Source organism: Quercus lobata, chromosome 2 (genome assembly GCF_001633185.2).
Source record: "Quercus lobata isolate SW786 chromosome 2, ValleyOak3.0 Primary Assembly, whole genome shotgun sequence".
NCBI lineage: Eukaryota > Viridiplantae > Streptophyta > Magnoliopsida > Fagales > Fagaceae > Quercus > Quercus lobata.
In genome coordinates, this window is record NC_044905.1 from 96,783,466 (window position 1) to 96,804,042 (window position 20,577).

The following is a 20,577-nucleotide window of genomic DNA, read 5'->3' on the forward strand; positions in this document are numbered from 1 at the left end:
AAAAAATGCCAAAATTACCTAGATCCGATGATGTTCTGGTGTTCCTTAGCTCCGATCCAGCCACCCTTGGTCTTCCTTCACTTAGATCTGGTGCTATTTGCTCAGATTCACTCAAATCCGACCAAGATATACTCTCCTCCTTCATCAGATTTGCTCAAATCCGGTGATATTTGGTTAGATCTACTCAAATCTGGCCATTCTTAGTTAGATTAGGCTCCGATCTACTCAACTCTGGCGACATTCCATTAGATTCGACGCCTTTAACTCAGATCGACAAAGATAAAACTTCTCCTCCGCCCGCCGTCACTCATCATCGAACTCGACCGAACCGACCGTTTGCTCACCTTAATCTAGCCAACTCGACCCGTGGTGGTCGGCGGTTGATTGTGGATCTGTTTTTGTTCCACCCGACCTGAGCGGGTCGAGTCTGGGTTAAGGCCAAAACCAACCCAAACAACCCGTGGATAGTCCTAATTATTACACTACTCTTTTTCTCTATTATCCCTGGCTTTATTCTTAAGGGTTGCTAGAGAAATAAGTTTACTTACTTTATGAGTATGAGCAAGACTTAGGTACAGTATTTAGGTACTGTTCCTTAGATTCCCCTTTTAAGATTTTGTCATGTGAGTTTTTTTCTCGTGGAATGGAAGTGTATTTTTTTAGTTAAGTAGTCACATGGCTGAATTTTAAAAGGGGAATCTGAGGAACAGCACCTAAGGTACTGTACCTAAGTTTTGTCCTTACTTTATATACTATGTTTTATATATGTACAATAAATATGAAAATTGTATTATTAGTCTAACTTTAGTTAATCTATTGTTGCATGTGAAGATTAAGGTTATTGGTGGTTTTATTTTTAAGTGAAACAGGAATAGTGAATTTGATAAATCATGTTATATCGAAGCATTGGAATTTATTTTACTCTATCAAATTATCATTTATATTGTAAATAGTATTTGTTTGTTTTTTTGTTTTTGGAAAATATTTTTAACTATAAATGCGACTAAAAATAGTTAATATGGATGTGAAAAATTGGAAAAAGGAAAAGAAAATTTTAAAAAACAAATAGAATCTCTTGAAAATTTTGTTACTAGCAATAAACAAAATATAACAAAAAAATAATTAACTAATAAATTTATTGATGATTTAGATTTTTTTTAAACAAAAAATTTTAAGAATATTTTTTATAAATTTAAGAAGATACTATAATTGACAAACTAAATTATTAAAAAAAAAATTGATTGTGTTTCAAATACGTGTATTGCATATAGATTTTTTTTTTTTATTATTAACAACACATGCTACAGTTGTTTCTACTAAAATAAACTTTCAATTAAAATTGATAAAATTCTACCTGATTTCTCATGCAATATAAAAATTAAGTGAATTAATCATATTATCATTTTTAAAAAATATGTTAAAAAAAATAATATAAAAATGTGAGAAGAATATGTTAAAATTACACTTGCTAATAATTTTGCATCTTATGAAGAGAGAAGTGTGTATTTTAAATAGATAAATTCATAATATATATATATATATATATTAAATATATTTCTTAATTAAATATAAGTTGAAAAAAACCTCTTTAAAAATGTCACCTTAGAATTCAGATCCTAGAGTTTATGAAGGTGAAAATACCATTTGTCTCTACATTTTAGGGTCACTACTAATTTGGCTCATACAGTTTGTGTTAGGACATATGTGATTCAATGTTAGGAACATATGTCACTATTTTATGTAATTGGTTAATCCTTTGACAAAACGCACATTACTTGTATTTGGGTAGATCTAGGATATGTTTAATACTTCAAGAAACAAGGTTTCAAGTTTAAGTGTTAAAGTCATGTAAGTCTATCCAAGAATCAAGTGAAGAAGTGTTGTTCATTAAAACTCGACAACTAGTATCTATCGAGATTTAAGAGAGCTGTTTCAACTCAAGGCTCGACAGTTGCTCGACAAATAGGATATCTGTCGAGGTTTATGAAACTTAGTTTTTCAGAACTGTTTTTCATCCAATCCGTGAATGTATGTTTGGGCTTTCTTTTCTCACAACCCTAAACATATATAAGGATTATTTTAAGAGCCATAAAAGGTTACACGTAAAGTTGCACAAGAGCACAATTCCACAAGTGAAGAAAAGTGTGACCGAAAACCTAGTTTGCCCTAGTTCTTATTTCTCTTGAAGAAGCTGCCGTGTTTGTACACCATAGGGTTTTGTGACCAAGCAACTTCATGATCTTCATCGTGTAATGAACTGAAGAACTTTGCAGCCAACATTCTTCTCAAGTTGGTGACCAAGTCGCGTACTGGGATCCGCACAATTGGTTAGTCATGTACTGGGAACTGCGCATTGACAAGGAGAGATTGTCACTACAAAACAAGTTCAATTGAGTATTGGGGTAAGGGTTCAACTGTAGGTTAGTATAAGGTACTAGGATTCCTTTACTTGTAACCGCTTGTTTTGATAATAGTAGATTCTCGGGAGCGATGACCTTAAAATCACCCGGTGAGGTTTTTGCCGTGTTGGTTTTCCCCATTCGTAAACAAATCACCGTGTCAATTTAATTTCCGCTACATACTTAGTTTAATTGGTGATTTGTTTGTGCTACCACGCATATTATATGTTAATCTGATTAATTAATCAACTTGACTAATTAATTGGTTAACTCATCACAAGGAGTCAATACATTCTTAGCCTATCAGTTTGGTACTTTGGTAATAGTCAATTTAGTTCATAATATTTTCAACTTGTAATAATTTGGTTTCTATCATCAACTCACTAACAAAAATTGATTATAAGTTAAAAATAACATTAACCAAATTAATTACCACCAGATTTTCAATTCCCAAAATGTAAGAATTTCGCCTTTTTGGAATTTGTTTTTTAAGGCATGCAAATCACGTTTATCATTACAAAAAAAGTCAAAAGCACTCCAAAAGAAATGTTCCAAATGAAAGAGATAACTTCATCAAAATAAAAATAAAAATGAAAGAGATAGATAGTGACCAAGAGACAGCAAATAGTTGATTAATTAATCAACTTGGCTAATTAATTGCTTAACTCATCACAAGGAGTCAATATATTCTTGGCCTATCAGTTTGGTAATTTGGTAGTAGTCAATTTGGTCCATATTATTTTCAACTTGTAATAATTTGGTTTCTATCATCAACTCACTAACAAAAATTGATTATAAGTTGAAAATAACATTAACCAAATTAATTACCACCAGATTTTCAATACCCAAAATGTAAGAATTTCGCCTTTTTGGAATTTGTTTTTTAAGGCATGCAAATCACGTTTATCATTACAAAAAAAGTCAAAAGCACTCCAAAAGAAATGTTCCAAATGAAAGAGATAGCTTCATCAAAATGAAAATAAAAATGAAAGAGATAGATAGTGACCAAGAGACAGCAAATAATAGCGATTGAGAAAGGAGAAGGAACTATGGTACCACTATAACTACCAAGTATGAGACTTGCCATTGTATCGTGGAATAGTAAAATAAAAATTTACAAAATAAATTTCACCATTTTTTATAAATTTTTTTTATATAAATGATTACTAACATTATTAATTTTTATTATACATCAACAACAATATATTATCCTAATAATTGTAAGAAAAATACAAAATGATCTGTAATTAGACCTATCAATTGACAACACCCATCAAGATTGAATTTTGTTCCGTGTATTCTAAGATAATGATTTATGAGAAAATGGTATATTTTTAATTTTTTGTTGTGATTCAAAAATATTATTTTAGTGTTCAATTGTATTGAAAATTCTCCATAATTCTCCATATTTTAGTGTTCAATTGTGCTTAATTGCATGTTACCCTTGATAATAATTATTTCATGTATACGAAATTTATATAATTTTTATAGTAAAATATAAAATTTATGCACATAATACATTCTCTGGGTGACCATAATAATCTCTGGAGGCCAAGAAAACGAGGTACTTGTCCCATTGTTCAGAAATTCCAATTCTGAAGTTAAGATGCGTGCAACACATATATTACACTGAATTCAACACATACTAATTTAAAGACACAAAAAACTAATTTTACTATTTCTTTATCTTTAATCAAAGGATTTACTTTTTTACTTTAGGTGATTAAAATTAGAAATTATAAGCTAAATACAGTTGTTTATACACAAATTTGTTTATGAAAAAGAAAAAAAAAAATCATTGGATAAAGAAAAGGTTTTAAGATTTTTGCAAGGTAAATGTAAGGCTATTTTATTTTGTTTATTTTTTATTTGATTAAAAGTAATGCTTCCTTTTTCCTTTTTTTTCTTTCTTGTTTCTTCCATTTCCTTACATATTTTGAAGCCTAAAAAACATTTTTAAAATAGTAAATACTTCCTTTTTATTTTCTTTTTTGCTTACAACAAGTGAGAGTAGTCAAAGAACCTGATAGTGTTATTAAACCACCAGACTTTTTGACAATTTTCTTTCAAATGTCTTAATGTAATTTGAGTATTTGACGCATAAAACAGATGATAGTCGATTACTTATGTTGTAAAATATATTAACAAGAGATATACATAAGGTAAAATTAATACAGTATAAAAATAAACAGAATAAAGAAATAAAATAAAATCATTACTAAGAAATAAGAAGACTTAAACAAGATATAAAATAAGAAATCAACTTTTAGCACTGGAGGTAAAATTCTTCTCTGTTTTGCCCAAGAACGCGGAAGCTTTACTTTGCAGTTGAAGTTGGTTATATGGGTTTGAGGATAATATTTAATACATTTATAGAATAGTCACTGTTATAAAATTTTAATTCTTTATTGACTTCTTTTCATTAATTGTATGATAAAGTTATCTTAAAATTTTGTATTGTAGATAAAATTACTAAAATTACTTGCCAACTTGAGATGTAATATCAAGTATGAATATTTCACTCTAGGATCTACTATTAACATTGAGTTGATTGAGGTGTAAGTGTAATACATGTTAAATATCTAATTATTTACCTAATGTGTTATGCTTTATTCTTAGAGCTTTATCTGTTTAGTTATCTTTCTAAATAATTTAACATTATTATTATTTTATATGCAACAGGCCTAAAAAGGTTGATAACTTGGTATAGTCCACATCATCTTTTTTTTTTTTTTTGGTGGTGATTATAAAACTTGTGAACTTTGGATTGTATATAGTTAAGAACAGATTCTATCATATAAGTATTGCAAATTGATATGTCATCAATAATAAAATAATAATTTAAAAATTCATTATGAGTTGTTAAAGTTCATTAATCGCATTTATTATCACACCACTCATATTCACTGTTATATCACTTTATAAGTTTTTTTTTTTTTTTTTTTTTTGAGAAGAATATCACTTTATAAGTTTCATAATTTATGTAGTAAAACTTGTTGTATTTTTACCACTTTTCAATTTAATAATACATTTTTTTGAAAAAAGAAAAAAGAAAAAAGAAAAAAGAAAAAAGAAAAAGAAAACCGATTTAATAATACCTATAACATTTTTCACATAATTATTAGTTTTAGTCTTTTAGAGAGGCCAGGGTTGGGTGGGTACGAGTACTGTCTCGTTGTCCAGTGCGTAAAAGACATGGAAACACAAACATCAATTTTTTTCTCTATTTTTTGAGGAACACAAACATCATTTTCTCGACACAATAATTTTGGAGACATATACCATTCAACCATACGAGGTCCTGGTTGAAACCGTACAAAACAAAGGGGACAATAACATGTGAGACCAATATGTTTCTGTGGCACTGGATAACTTTTACAAAATGCAAAGATATTTTGGAACAATCCTTCTCATTTTGGTTTTGGCCGAGCCATGCATGTGAACAACATTTTTTTTCTTTGTTGCTTAATTTTGATTCATATACTGACCAACTTTTTCTCATTTTTAGTGAATCAGACCTCAATTAAGAGATTGTAACTTACCACTTGGTCATAAAATATATTGATATATTCAATTAAAAATGTAGTCTACTGTTTTTGCTAAATAATTTTTACCTTTTGTACCTTTCTTTATTAAATACTAGTTTTTTTATAAAAAAAAAAGAGAGACAAATAAATGGAATCTAGTTTTCTAAATCTTTTTAAGAAATGAATACTATATATATCTTGTAAATATATTAATGCCAATCCTTGTATAAGACAAATTGCGAGTTACAACATATTACATAGAAGTGACACTCTGACTCTGTACATGTATATGAAATATTTCTTCCTTTTAAGCCAGAAAAAAGAAATGTTTCTTCCTAATAAGAAGTAAATTGTGCATCTTCATAAAAGTATAATAAATTCTAATTTTAGTCATTTCTATTTTTTAGAGTAATGCTACAGTTACAAACTATTTTACAATATTTTTACAAAATGTTGATGTGGTCAACCTTTTATTAGTTTTTATTTAGGCCTACAATAATATCACTTTTTCATTTACCAATAACCACTCACCACAATAGCAATTTGTAAAAAATTTTGTAAAATAATTTATATCTCTAGCATTATTCCTATTTTTAATGTGTAGAAGCACCTAACACAAAATCAAAGTATAATTAAAACTGTGGGGGCTATGGCCCAAAATAATGAGTTGGGCCTTGAGCCCGTCCGAGGAGGCAACGTGACTCAGTGATCCACGTTTTAAGCCTTATCATGAGAGACAAAGAAAGAAGGTCCGAGGAGGAATTCTTCCTCGGACACTGAAAATTTGGAGCAGAAGTATGTCCAAGTCACAGAAGCGCATCCCCTAAATACATGAGAAGAAAGAAAACACAAAATATCTAAACAAAGGTTGTCACCACCACATTAAATGCACTACAGCTACCTTTCTGGCCGCATTAATGTGGAGAAGACCCCTGAACAGTGTTACCTTGGCTACCACAACTCACAAAGGACTAAAAGAAGTGTCTGATGGAATAGGTGCTCAAGTAGAGGCTTGGATAATCAACAATTGTAAAGCCCAAATGATAGGAAAGAGCCTATATAATATAGAAAAGCTCCCATAAGAAAGAGAAAAAAAGAAAAAAGGGCAGAATACTGTGGCATGCAAAGAAACCCTAATGTACTAGTCTGTATACATAAATTAATTCTTGAATCTCCTCGGACCGTGAGGTTTTTTTAATGAAATGGCCTTTGTTCTTGTCCAAGTGTACCTTTATCCCATGTAAAGTCTCTGTCTAACTTATCTAAACCCACTTCTTTAACCCATACTCTACAAAATTCATTGTATTGGGCCTTTTGGGATCAAGACTTCACAAAATAGGGGTCTGGGCTCTAAAATTGTGGCCCTACAATTGGCGCCGTCTATGGGAAGAAACTTGAGTGTTAGTAAGTACGACGATTAAGCATGGCAAGATCAGGTCTACACCAAGAAAATCCACACCAAGCTGACCTTCAGCAAACAGAACCTATTGGGCCTTAGTGGCAAAATAATCCTCCTGACCCTTGGCCAAATCCAGGCAGCGGAAGAAACCGAGAAGGAAGTGTACATACTACTCAGACGAGCCAAAGTCACTCCCAAGTAGGTAGTCGTATATCTCAGAGGCGAAACAACTATCAGACCATGTAGTGAGAGATAGAAGACCTAAAAAAGAAGTTGCGCCGTGCCCAGTGAAGGCGGTCCCTCTCTAGCTCAGACACATCCTCTAATGAGGAAGAGGATGTCAGTTACAGGCGGAAGTCAAGAACTCCCCCAAGTGCTTTTCCTATGAAAAGGAGTCGCGTCTTGAACGGAGATATAAGAGCCCATCTAGTAAGGGTTTGGGTAATGATGCCATGAACAAGGCACTGGATCAGATCTCCAGATCACCTTTCACGCACAAGATAGAGGGGGCTGAATTACCTCGGCACTTCCATCAACCTACGTTTACCATCTACAACAGTTGAGCAGACCCCGTGGAGCACGCGAGCTAGTTTAACCAGAGAATGACTATCCACTCCCAGAATGAGGCTCTAATGTGCAAAAATTTTCCGTCTAGCCTGGGACCCGTGGCGATGAGATGGTTCAACAGCTTGAAGACGAACTCCATAGATTCCTATAAGCAACTTACTCAGGCTTTTTGCTCTCGCTTTATTACAAACAGCAAAGTCTCTCGACCCCTAAGTTCGTTATTATCCTTGTCTATGCATGAAGGGGAAACCTTAAAGGCATATTCGGATAGGTATTAGGAGATGTATAACGAGATGGATGAAAACCACGATGACGTCGCCATCAGCACGTTCAAAAGTGGTCTCCCCACCAAGCACGGCTTAAGGAAGTCTTTAACTGGTAAACCCGTCACCAGCGTTTGCCAATTGATGGACAGGATTGACAAATATAAAAGAGTGGAAGAGGACCAGCTACAAGGGAAAGGAAAGGAGAAGATCATCCCTCCCAAAGGGAATAATTACAGGTTGGAACGATATAACAGTAACTAGACGAGAAGGGATTTTTCGAGACAGACTGGACAAACCAACATGCAAGCGGTTAATGCCATATTCAGAGAGCCGGTGCAACAAGTTCTTGAGAAAGCCAAAAGTGAGCCTTTCTTCAAATGGCCGAGTAAAATGGCCGGAGACTGCTCAAAACGCAACAAGAACCTGTATTGTCATTATCATCAAGACCACAGGCATACCATTGAGGATTGCAGGAATCTATGGAATCACTCGGATCAGTTAGTCCGAGAAGGAAAGTTACGCCACCTTTTATACCCCTCCAGAGGTCATCTGGGCCAGGCAGCTCAAGAGCCTCGGAAAGATGTATTTCTGAGACCTCCTATGGGGACGATACACGTCATCCTTGCCGCTCCAGGGAGAACCGACTTTTTTCCCTCCGCGGCGCCCTGCCGAGGATGGTGAGAAGGAGTCCAAGAGATCTAGAAAGGGAAACTCACTAATGCTAGGGTTCTCGGACAAGGACAAGAGGGGAACTATCCAACCTCAAGACGATGCTTTGGTAGTTACGTTGAGGATTGGAGGGTTCGACGTGAAGAGGGTACTAGTAGATCCGGGCAATGCTGTGGAGGTGATGTACCCTGATCTGTACAGGGGGTTGAACCTAAACCCTGAGGACTTGACGGCTTATGACTCTCCTCTTATAAGTTTCGAAGGGAAGACTGTCATACCAAAAGGGCAGATCAGATTGCCCATACAGACAGGATCAGAGGAGGTGGAGGTGGATTTTATCGTGGTCGACACTTACTCACCCTACATGGCTATAGTAGCCAGACCTTGGCTCCATGCCCTGGAAGCCGTTCCTTCTACATTTCACCAAAAGGTAAAATACCCGTCGGGGGGCCAAGTGGAAGAGATTGGTGGAGATCAAGCCATGGCTAGGCAATGCATGGTGGCCACCATCTCACGCCGATCCAATGCCGAGTCCTCGGCTTCTGTAAAGAACTTATAGCAATCAACCACCTCGGCAGCACAAGTCAGTGAACCAGCCGAGGAGATAAAATGTGAAAGTTTAGAAAGGGTTGTCGTTAACAATAATCTAGAAAGATTTTTCCAAGTCGGCTCGGAATTACCTCTTCAAGAAAAAGAGGAACTGATAGGGTTTCTGAGGAGGAATGTTGATGTATTTGCATGGGACGCCTACGATGCCCCAGGGGTTGACCCTAGTCTCATTTGTCACTACCTAAATGTTAACCCATCTTCTACTCCAAAGAAGTAGCCACCCCAGCGCCCATCAAAAGAGCATGCCGACGTTGTTAAGGATGAAGTGATGAAGCTGAAAAATGCAGAGGCTATCAAAGAAGTCTTTTACCCCGAGTGGTTGGCAAATACGGTGGTAGTAAGAAAGAAGACAGGGAAGTGGCGAGTCTATGTAGACTTCACAGACTTAAACAAGGCATGCCCGAAGGACCTATTCCCGTTGCCTCGAATAGACCGGTTGGTAGATGCGACTGTAGGCCACCTCCGAATGAGCTTTCTAGATGCCTTCCAGGGTTACCATCAGATACCACTGGCTCTAGAAGATCAGGAGAAAACAGCGTTCATGACACCCGTCGGAAACTACCACTATAAGGTGATGCCTTTCAGTTTAAAGAATGCAGGGTTAACCTACCAAAGGATGATGACCAGAATGTTTGAACCACAACTAGGCAAGGCTATTGAAGTCTACATAGACAATATGGTAGTAAAAAGTAAAGTGGTGTCCGAGCACGTGAAAGACCTTAAAGTCATTTTTGACATCTTTAGGGAGCACAAGCTGCGCCTCAATGCCTCTAAGTGTTCATTTGGGGTCGAGTCTAGGAAATTTCTGGGCTATATGGTAACTCACAGAGGAATAGAGGTAAGCTCGGACCAAATCAAAGCAATTAATAGCCTACAAGCTCCTCGGAACCCAAAAGAAGTACAAAAATTCACTGGAATGATCGCAGCATTGAATCAGTTTATCTCCTGATCTGCAGACCGATGCCGGCCTTTCTATCTCTTGATGAATAAGTGGAAAGGATTTGAATGGTCCGAGGATTGCGTCCTGGCCTTCCAACAACTTAAAGAATACCTGTCACGGCCACCCATCATGTCTAGCCTGGAGGTCAACGAGGTTCTGTTCACATACATAGCAGTGGCCTCTCACGCTATAAGCTTGGTATTAATACAGGTTGATAATGGGATACAGCGACCAGTATATTACGTAAGTAAATCGTTACATGAAGCTAAAGTGCGCTACTTACCACTGGAGAAGGCAATTCTTGCAATAGTGCATGCTACGCAAAAACTTCCCCACTACTTTCAGGCACACACGGTCATTGCCCTGACTTAACTTCCCCTTCGATCGGTGCTCCGAAACGCTGATTACATAGGAAGAATCACCATGTGGAATACGTTTCTAAGGGTTTTCGATATTAAATACATGCCCAGGACCTCTGTCAAGGGCCAAGTCCTCGCGAATCTAGTCGTTGAATTTGCTGAACCCTCTGTAGAAGCAGTAGCCGAGAAGGAAAACATGGATGGAAAATTTGTTGGCACAATCTCTGCACAAGGAGCCTCGCGATGGAGAGTCTATGTGGATGGCGCGGCAAATCAAAAACGATCTGGGGTAGGGCTAGTTCTAATATCGCCCGAGAGGATTACCATTGAAAAATCATTAAGACTTGGGTTCTCGGCTACAAACAATGAAGCCGAGTATGAGACTTTGCTGCAAGGAATGATTATGGTGCAAAAAATGGGCGGAAAGGCAATGGAAGCTTTCTCGGACTCCAAACTGGTCGTTGGCCAAGTTAGGGGCGAGTTGGAGGCTAGAGATGCGAGAATGTAGGAATACCTCGGTCAAGTCAAACGCTTGCAATCAGACTTTGAATTTTTTAATTTGACACATGTCTCTAGAAGTGGGAACACACATGCGGATTCACTGGCCACTCTTGCCACGTCTTCTGCATAGGATCTACCACGAATGATCCTTATTGAGGATTTATGCACGACAGGTACAATCGAAAGGGATACAGTTCAGATCCATCAAATTAGAAGGAATTCGAGCTGGATGGATCCTATAGTGAATTTCCTCAAAGATAATGTATTACCCGAAGGGAAATTGGAGGCTGAGAAGATACAGAGGTATACTCCTCGGTTTTGGTTGTCAGAGGACCACAAGCTATACAAGCGCTCCTACTCTGGGCCATACTTACTGTGCATACACCCAGAGGCATCAGAGTCACTGCTTGAAGAACTGCATGAGGGAATTTGTGGAAGTCATACGAGAGGAAGATCGCTAGCGCATAGAGCACTCACCCAGGGGTACTGGTGGCTGAACATGCAGAGAGAGGCCCAAGAATATGCAAAGAAGTGTGATCAATGCCAGAGATTCGCCCCAAATATCCACCAGCCGGGGGGAGTCCTTAACCCTCTCTCCAGTCCTTGGCCGTTTGCTCAGTGGGGTCTTGATATTGTCGGCCCTTTCCCGAAAGCAGCAGGGAACAAGCGATACTTAATAGTCGGCACTGATTATTTCACTAAATGGGTAGAGACTGAGCCTTTAGCCAACATCAGGGACGTGGATGCAAAGAAGTTCATTTGGAAAAACATCATTACTCGATTAGGAACTCCTCGCACCCTCATCTCGGACAATGACCTTCAATTTGATAGTAAAACCTTCAGGAAATACTGCTGCGACTTTGAAATCACAAACCGATGTTCCACTCCAGCCTATCCCCAAGGAAATGGGCAAGCTGAAGCTGTGAATAAGGTCATAGTGAGCGGGCTGAAAAAGAGACTGGATGATGCAAAGGAAAGATGGGTGGAAGAGCTACCACACGTCTTATGGACCTACCGAACCATGCCGCGACGGTTAACGGGAGAAACTCCTTTTTCAATGGCTTATGGGGCCGAAGCTGTGCTCCCCCTGGAAACTAGCTTCCCAACGTTGAAATCCAGCACTTTTACCCCAAGAAGTAATGACGAGTTACTAGGGAGAAGTCTAGAATTAGCCGAGGAGAAAAGAGAAAAAGCAATGATCCAAATGGCCTATTACCACCAAAAGTTAAAGCAGGGGTACGATATTAATGTAAAACTACGACCCCTAGGGCCAGGCGACCTCGTGATGAGAAAAATTTTTGGCAGCGCCAAGAACCCTTCCAGGGGCAAGCTGGGACCCAACTAGGAAGGACCATATCGCATCACCTCAGTGGCAGGAATAGGTACTTATTATCTAGAAGACCTAGACGAGAAAACTGTACCTCGCCCATGGAATGTAAATAATCTAAGAAGATATTATTATTAATGAAAACAGCTATGCCTGTGTTGTGTCCCGTGATCATCGCGTATTTGTTGGCTCAGTTCTATCTATCCAAGTTTTAAACAGAACCTAAGCCATGCATGGCTCCTCGGACCATAGGCTTGGAGGAAATTAACAACTTATGGCATCTATCCAAGTTTTAAACAGAACTTAAGCCCTACATGGCTCCTTAGACCACAGACTTGGGGGAAATTAACAACTTATGGCATCTATCCAAGTTTTAAACAGAACCTAAGCCCTACATGGCTCCTCGGACCAAAGGCTTGGGAGAAATTAACAACTTATGACATCTATCCAAGTTTTAAACAGAATCTAAGCCCTGCATGGCTCCTCGGACCACAGGCTTGGGGGAAGTTAACAACTTATGGCATCTATCTAAGTTTTAAACAGAACCTAAGTTCTGCATGGCTCCTCGGACCACAGGCTTGGGGGAAATTAACAACTTATGGCATCTATCCAAGTTTTAAACAGAACCTAAGCCCTGCATGGCTCCTCAGACCACAGGCTTAGGGGAAATTGACAACTAAGGACTTCTATCCAATTCTAAGGTATGTTCATAGTTTTACGTGATAGCTTTTATTGTTCTAAGTACATTGCATGGTTCTGCTTCCTCTCATTTATTTATATTGCTAGGGTCGTTGCTAATATCAACTAAAGAAACAATAACATTAACTCGGAACAATATAATAAAATTCCATCAACATCAATCATAAAAACAAAAAGGAACATAGAAAAAGAGCACTTGTATTGATAAACCAAAGATAATACAATGTGCGGTTTTTACAACAAAAAAAAAAAAAAAAAAAAAAACACAAAGGACAACACAACTTCCGTCCGAAATAAAAAAGATAATAGCAATGATAAGAACCCTAGGAGCTAAGCCTTAGCAGGAGGATCTTTTTGCTCTGGCCGAGGAGGAGAAACATCTTTGGCTTTTGAATCTGCCCCATGGTCCTTAGCCTCAATGATTGTCTCCTTAGCGAGATCCTTGGCCTTGGAGGAGGGTTTCTTTCCCTTACCCTTGCCTTTACCCTTCTCTTCCTCCACATCCTCGACCCAGACAGCGACCTGGCCAGAGCCCCTGGCAATTTCAGCCAAGGGGATAGCATCAGGAACAACGGTAGGCTGCTCGAAAGCTTCAGTGGTATCGGCAGGGATCTCCCGGATCTCTAGGGGGAAGAAGACACTCTTAGGAAATCTTAAGGGAGAGTCTGCAGGGGTCCCTACTACATTAAGGGCCTGAGCCCATGAAATACTACAGTAATCCCTGCATACCTCTGGCAGCTCCTCGGAGAGTCTCTCCTCAGTCTCCTCCGCCCCAAGCTGGTAGGCAGCCCTTTTTTCGACCTTAGGTGCTTCCTTGGCTAGCTGAGCTGCTTCCTTTGCAAGCCGGGCCTCTTCTTGGGCTTTCTATAACGCGGCCTTGAGATCCAATATGGCTTGCTTTTCAGTAGCAAGGTTGGTCTCAGTCACGTACAGTTTTTGGCATTGATCTTCGACTTGTTTTTCAGCAGTCTTCAAGCCAGCCTTAGCACTCTTACGGCCTGACTCAGCCTCCTTGAGCTTCTTAGATAGCTCATAATGCTCCTGCTTGAGGGCTCCCAGAGCCTTCTCCACCTCGGCACGAGAGAGGGCTTCGACATCAACTAACTTACGATTGTCGCGGCACCACTCCTCGGCCACAAATACTTGCTGAGTGATCTGCCCAAGAAATAACAAGATAACAAGATAACAGATTAAAACATGATATGATTCAATGATCTTACAAAGGAGAAGATAAATTGCCTTACCGCCGCAAGATACCTCTTTAGGGATAGGAAGAGTTCAGGCTGTGAAAATCGTCTGTAAGCCTCCATGTCCTTAGGAAGGAGCACAGGTTGCTCCAGGGCTTCAGCAATATACCCCGCTCGACCCCTATTGTACTCTCGGACCGAAGCGTTATAGGGAATTGCTGCTCCGTCCACTTCAAGCCGAGGGCTCCAGGTGCACGGAGGCATACGCACTTCAGCCCGCTCCATCCCTTCTCGGCTTTCCACGGATAGAACCCTTTTGTCCCGTTGCTCTCGGGTTGTTTTTTGTTGTTTACCGCCCTGGCGAGGACCCACTTCACCTTCCTCGAGGGACTTAACCGACCTCTTCTTCTTCAGGTCGGGATTAGCCTTCAAGCCGAGATCGGCTGGAATCTGTGGAGGAGCTGGAGGAAGGTCAGAGTGGGTCTAGCTCTTAGTGGGGGCCTTCGAAGTTTTCCCTTTACCTCAAGCAGCCATCAGCTCACGCAAACTCTTTCCCTTGGAACCCATGTTGTCAACTTCCTCGTTGGAAGAACCGTCCGAATAGGCAATCACGATAGGAGGAGCTCCGACAACGGAATTTCTATCTGGCTCGCCCTCAGCGTCCGAGAGTTCGATTAAAGAAGCCTTTGGAATATCCTCCTCAAACTAAAATTCGTCTATCTCTTCTTCTAAAGAGAGACGAGAGGACTCAGTCTCCTCCTCAACAAACGTTGTGGCTTCAAGATTTTCTTGTGGAGGAGGTAGTGTGGCTAGTTGAAGGTTCTGAAGGACGGGCAAAACAACAGGCGGGAGGTCCCTCCGAGCCAAAAATCCTGGCTTCGACACGTCAATCCTGGCCAACCTTGGGTTACCAGCTCTTATAGACTAGCCGACGTCCGTGAAAACACGGGATAAAGGTTCGTAACCTAGGATCAAATGAGCAGCACGCAATTGCCCGTCCATATGAACAAAGATCTCTGACCTTAGGAGGTAGTTCAAGGTTTGAACGTTCGTAAGACTCAGCCGAGGAGCGACGTGGCGCCTATCTGTAAAACAGCCGAGAAGAAAATTTGTAGTTAAAAAAAAAGAAAAAGGGGTGTTTGAATCTTCAAATGAAGTAAGACTAAAGGGCTAAACTCCCTTCCTAAGGGATTGATCCTAAAGGTACCGCACCTAGTTCTCTTGCCCGAGTTGGACAATGAAGACCGTCGCTCCACTCCCCTGAGACAATTAGGAAGTCATTCTTCATACTTTTATTGGACTTAGGAAGACAGGAAATTAGCCTGACGTCCTCGAACCGAGATTTAAGGTAGTATCCCGCTTTGGCAAGATGGTGGCACTCGTACATGTGAACTACGTCGTGCCATGTAAGGCCTAAGCCCATCTGCTCGTTCAAAATGTCTATGCTACCTAAAATCCTAAATAGGTTGGAAGCGCATTGATGTGGTGTCAACCTATGGTTAAGCAGGTAATCCCGAGTAATCCTACACATGGGAAGTGTCATTCCTCCCTCTATAAAAGCGATCATAGGGATGACAACCTGACCCACTTCCCTATCGGTCAGCACTCATTCCGGAGGACAATACTCCAAAACCACCCCCTACGGGATACGGTACCTAGCTCTAAAGGCCTCCATGGCGGCCGGAATATCTACTAGACACTTGAATTTACCCATCTAGACAATTTGATAGGCCGAGAAGGAGGGCCGAGATGAAAATTGAGATTACGAAGAGAAAGGAGAACTTATGGGTGTCCTTACAACAATCTCTGAAGCACTTAGGAATCTTTTCAGGGAAAGACGTCTCACGGAAATAACTACGAAAATTCAAAGGTCTGGAATGTTCGTGAATATCTGGGCGCTGGAGTTCTCTGGAGTTCTCTGGACTTCTTATATGTTAGTAGAAGAAAAAAAGCAAAAAAGAATCTCCTTAGGGTTTTATATAGCAAGGGAGGAAAGAAAAGGTCGCTCTCGCTCAAAGATTTAGGTGAAATGTCAACCGTTGGATCTGTGCTTCGCCATTGGATATGGGAGACACAAAGCCGCCTGGATTAATAAGTAACGCCTCGTAACTTACAACGCATCAAACTCAACTACCCCTACACGTGCGAACCGGAAATTAATTGGTTCTGTCCCTTAAAAAGTCAAAACCCCGCTTTTATCCTCGGATGGATATAAAAACCGGAGTTTTGAGGGGCTATTGTGGGGGCTATGGCCCAAAATAATGAGTTAGGCCTTGAGCCCATCCGAGGAGGCAACGTGGCTCAGTGATCCACGTTTTAAGCCTTATCATAAGAGACAAAGAAAGAAGGTCCGAGGAGGAATTCTTCCTCGGACACTGAAAATCCGGAGCAGAAGTGTGTCCAAGCCACAGAAGTGCATCCCTTAAATACATGAGAAGAAAGAAAATACAAAATATCTAAACAAAGGCTGTCACTACCACATTAAATGCACTACAGCTACCTTCCTGGCCGCATTAATGTGGAGAAGACCCCTGAATAGTGTTACCTTGACTACCATAACTCACAAAGGACTAAAAGAAGTATCTAATAGGACAGGTGCTCAAGTAGAGGTTTGGATAATCAACAAGTGTAAAACCCAGATGATAGGAAAGAGCCTATATAATGTAGAAAAGCCCCCATAAGAAAGAGAAAAAAAGAAAAAAGAGCAGAATACTGTGGCATGCAAAGAAACCCTAATGTACTAGTCTATATACATGAATTAATTCTTGAATCTCCTCGGACCGTGAGGTTTTTTCAACGTAATGGCCTTTGTTCTTGTCCAAGTGTACCTTTATCCCATGTAAAGTCTCTGTCTAACTTATCTAAACCCACTTCTTTAACCCATACTCTACAAAATTCATTGTATTGGGCATTTTTGGATCAAGACTTCACAAAATAGGGGTCTGGGCTCTAAAATTATGGCCCTACAAAAACAATTGTCAAAAAATCGTAGTGCATTTAGAATTTAAAGTCAATCAAGTGTGTAGTTAGAAAGACACTTAACAAAAAATTAAAATGCAATTAAAATCATATTTGGATTCTTGATTGAACTTCCTCTTTCCATTATATTAATCTCCGGACAATGCTATTTTAAAGCAACTCTATTACAATTGTCCACAAATTTGAATTTTATTTATATATTCACATTGAGAAAGCCTCTGTTAATTTATATATTTTTGGAGTAACTCGAGAGCTTTATTTAGGGGTGTGTATTGGTCGGGTTGGGTCGGGTTAAGGGGATTTTTTGACCCAACCCACCATAGTGGGTTAAAAAAAAGGTGAAAATACCATTTTCGTCCCTATATTTTCACCCTATTACTACTTTGGTCCCTACTTTTTATTTTTACCGCTTTTAGTCCCTATTTTAAAAAACGCGTTCTATTTTGGTCCCTATCGTCATCTCTCTAACGGAAATATCTTAAGTGGCTAACAGAGTACACTGTTGGCACTCAAAATGCCTATGTGGCCATTAAAATAATAATAATAAATTTTAGTTAACATTAAAGAAGTCCACGTTAGCATTTAAATAAATAAACACAACAGAAAAAATTTAATAACAAAATTCTTAATCTCTATTTTTTTTAAAATAAGATAATTAAATTAATTTTTATATTCCTTTCATTAATTTTTTTGGAAGAACATCTTCATGTTCTTTGTGTTCCCCTGCCTTCTAAAATAGTCTCGAACTTCCTCTCCCTCTTCCAAAACTCTCACGACACTTTCTAACTCCATGGCCAACATGGCAAGACCGATGCAACCAAACTGAGTCCAGAATAGTAAATTGATCACTATCTTGTGTCTGCACAACGACGCAAAAAGGTGGGCAAGAACAGAATAACTAGAGAGCAAATTGATCACTGTCTTGTGTCTTGTGTCTGCTATTGTATTGTTTATGAGAAATGCTTTGAAAGCTGAATTTTTCGTAAGAATTGCTAGGCCTTGGGCTGGGCCCTTTTCACTGATGTAACCACTAGGTATGGTGAAACCAGCCGCAAAGGTTACTACTGCTATGAGTGCGGCCACAAGCAAATGCAGATCTACTCCTCTCTTGAATTGATCGATGATGTCATCATCTTTGGGGTTTGTAATTTGTTGATTTGGGTTTGTGGGTTGTGAGTTTTGTTGATCTGGGTTTGTTGCGGATTGGTGCACTGATCTGTGGTAGATTTATGGATTTGTGGGTTGTGATTCCAAAGGGTGGGTTCGAGAGAATGGTGGGATTTGGAGGATGGTGGAGATTGGTGGATTTCCCAGTTGGATTTGATTTTGTGCTTCGATGGATTGGTGGGTTTCCAACTTGGGGATTGGTGTTGATTTTGTGAACAAAGAAGATGCAGATCTTTTGATTTTAGTGGGTGTATGTTGGGTTCAAATTTCTAGATATGCAGATCTGTTTCTGAGTTTGATTGTTGGTGTATGTTCATTTTGGGGTTTTGTATTTCGGTGGGTGTATGTTGATTATTGCTTGATCTAAGTTTTGAATTTTGATTTGTTTGGTTATAAAGAAAGTGTTGGAAAAGCAAAGAAAAGTAAAGAAAATAAGAATTAATTTACTAAAAACATAAACAATAAGAACACAAAGAACATAGACTGATGTAATCTTCCAAAAAAATAATGAAAAGAAAAGAAAAGAAAATTCTAATTTAATTATTTAATTATTATTTAAATAATTAAATAATAATTAAAATTTTATTTTAAAATAATTAAAGAAGAGGAAAAAGAATGACATGGCTTTTTTAAATATTAAAATGCTGATGTGGTATTATTTAAATGCTAAATTAAAATTTTTTATCATTATTCTAATGGCCACGTAAGCATTTTGAGTGCCAACAATGCACTCTGTTAGCCACGTAGGATATTTCCGTTAAAGAGATGACAGTAGGGACCAAAACGGAATATGTTTTTCAAAATAGGGACTAAAAATGGTAAAAATGAAAAGTAGGGACCAAAGTGGGAATATGGTGAAAATGTAGGGACGAAAATAGTATTTCTGCCTAAAAAAATTCAACCCAACCCAACCCAACCCACATGGGTTGCGTCGAGTCGGGTTGAACCCATGGGTTGAAATTTTTTATTTATTTCTAGTATTATTATTAAATTAAGCAGAAAAAATAAAAATAAAAATATATTTAAAAAAAAAAAACCCAAAGATTAGTATCAATGTAACTCCTTAAAGGTAAACAACACTAATGACTAAACAATAATAGTAAAAACAATAGGGAGATTGGGAAAGGACTAGATAGAGACAAACCTGCTAAGCAAGATAGAGAGAAAGGGACATGGCAAGTCGGGAAGAGAAAATATTGTAGAGTAAGAAATAGACCTGTAAGTTGAGACAAAACAAAAACATTTACAAATCAGCCAAAAGAAAACTAAGAAATCAGCAAAACAAAAGTTAAACATTGATCCACCACGGCAAAAGAGATAAGCAGATAAAGCAAGAGAGAGCAGAGAGAGAAGCCAGAAAAAGAGAAATAGAGCAAGAGAAAGAAACTCAAGTACATGCACCAGAAGAGAGAGCTACCACTGGAAAGATAGAACTGCCACCAAGGCGGTGATGATAGTTGATGGACGGCAGTCGCTCAATAGAGAGAGAGAGGGTTAGGGTTCAAAAGGGAGTGAAGTGAGAGAGGGGAATGAGAGGCGGCACATTAAGAGAAAAGGTTCTAGGATTTGTGTGAACTAATTGGTTTTTATATAAAATAGGAAGAGCTAGTTATTTAAAAAAAATTATTAATTATATAATATATTTTAAATATATTGGTAAGGGTGTCCAAACTAACCCGCCAACTAGCCCACCCGGCCCACCCAACCCCATGACGGGTTGGTGGCGGGTTGCAGCCCCCAGAACCCAAGACCGACGGGTCGGTTGACGGATCTGAACATGAAAACCCGAAAAAGACCAAACCGACCGTATTACACCGGAAAAAGTCCTCGTTTTCCATTGATGGGAGCGTTTCGCCAATGGTTTTAGTTCGATCAGTCAAGAAATGGCTCTCTTTGAGATCTAACTAGATCTCAGCATATCCGGCCCGATTTGGTATAGGTCCGATGGATTTCAACAGATTCCGGCAGAGTTTTGCAACTTT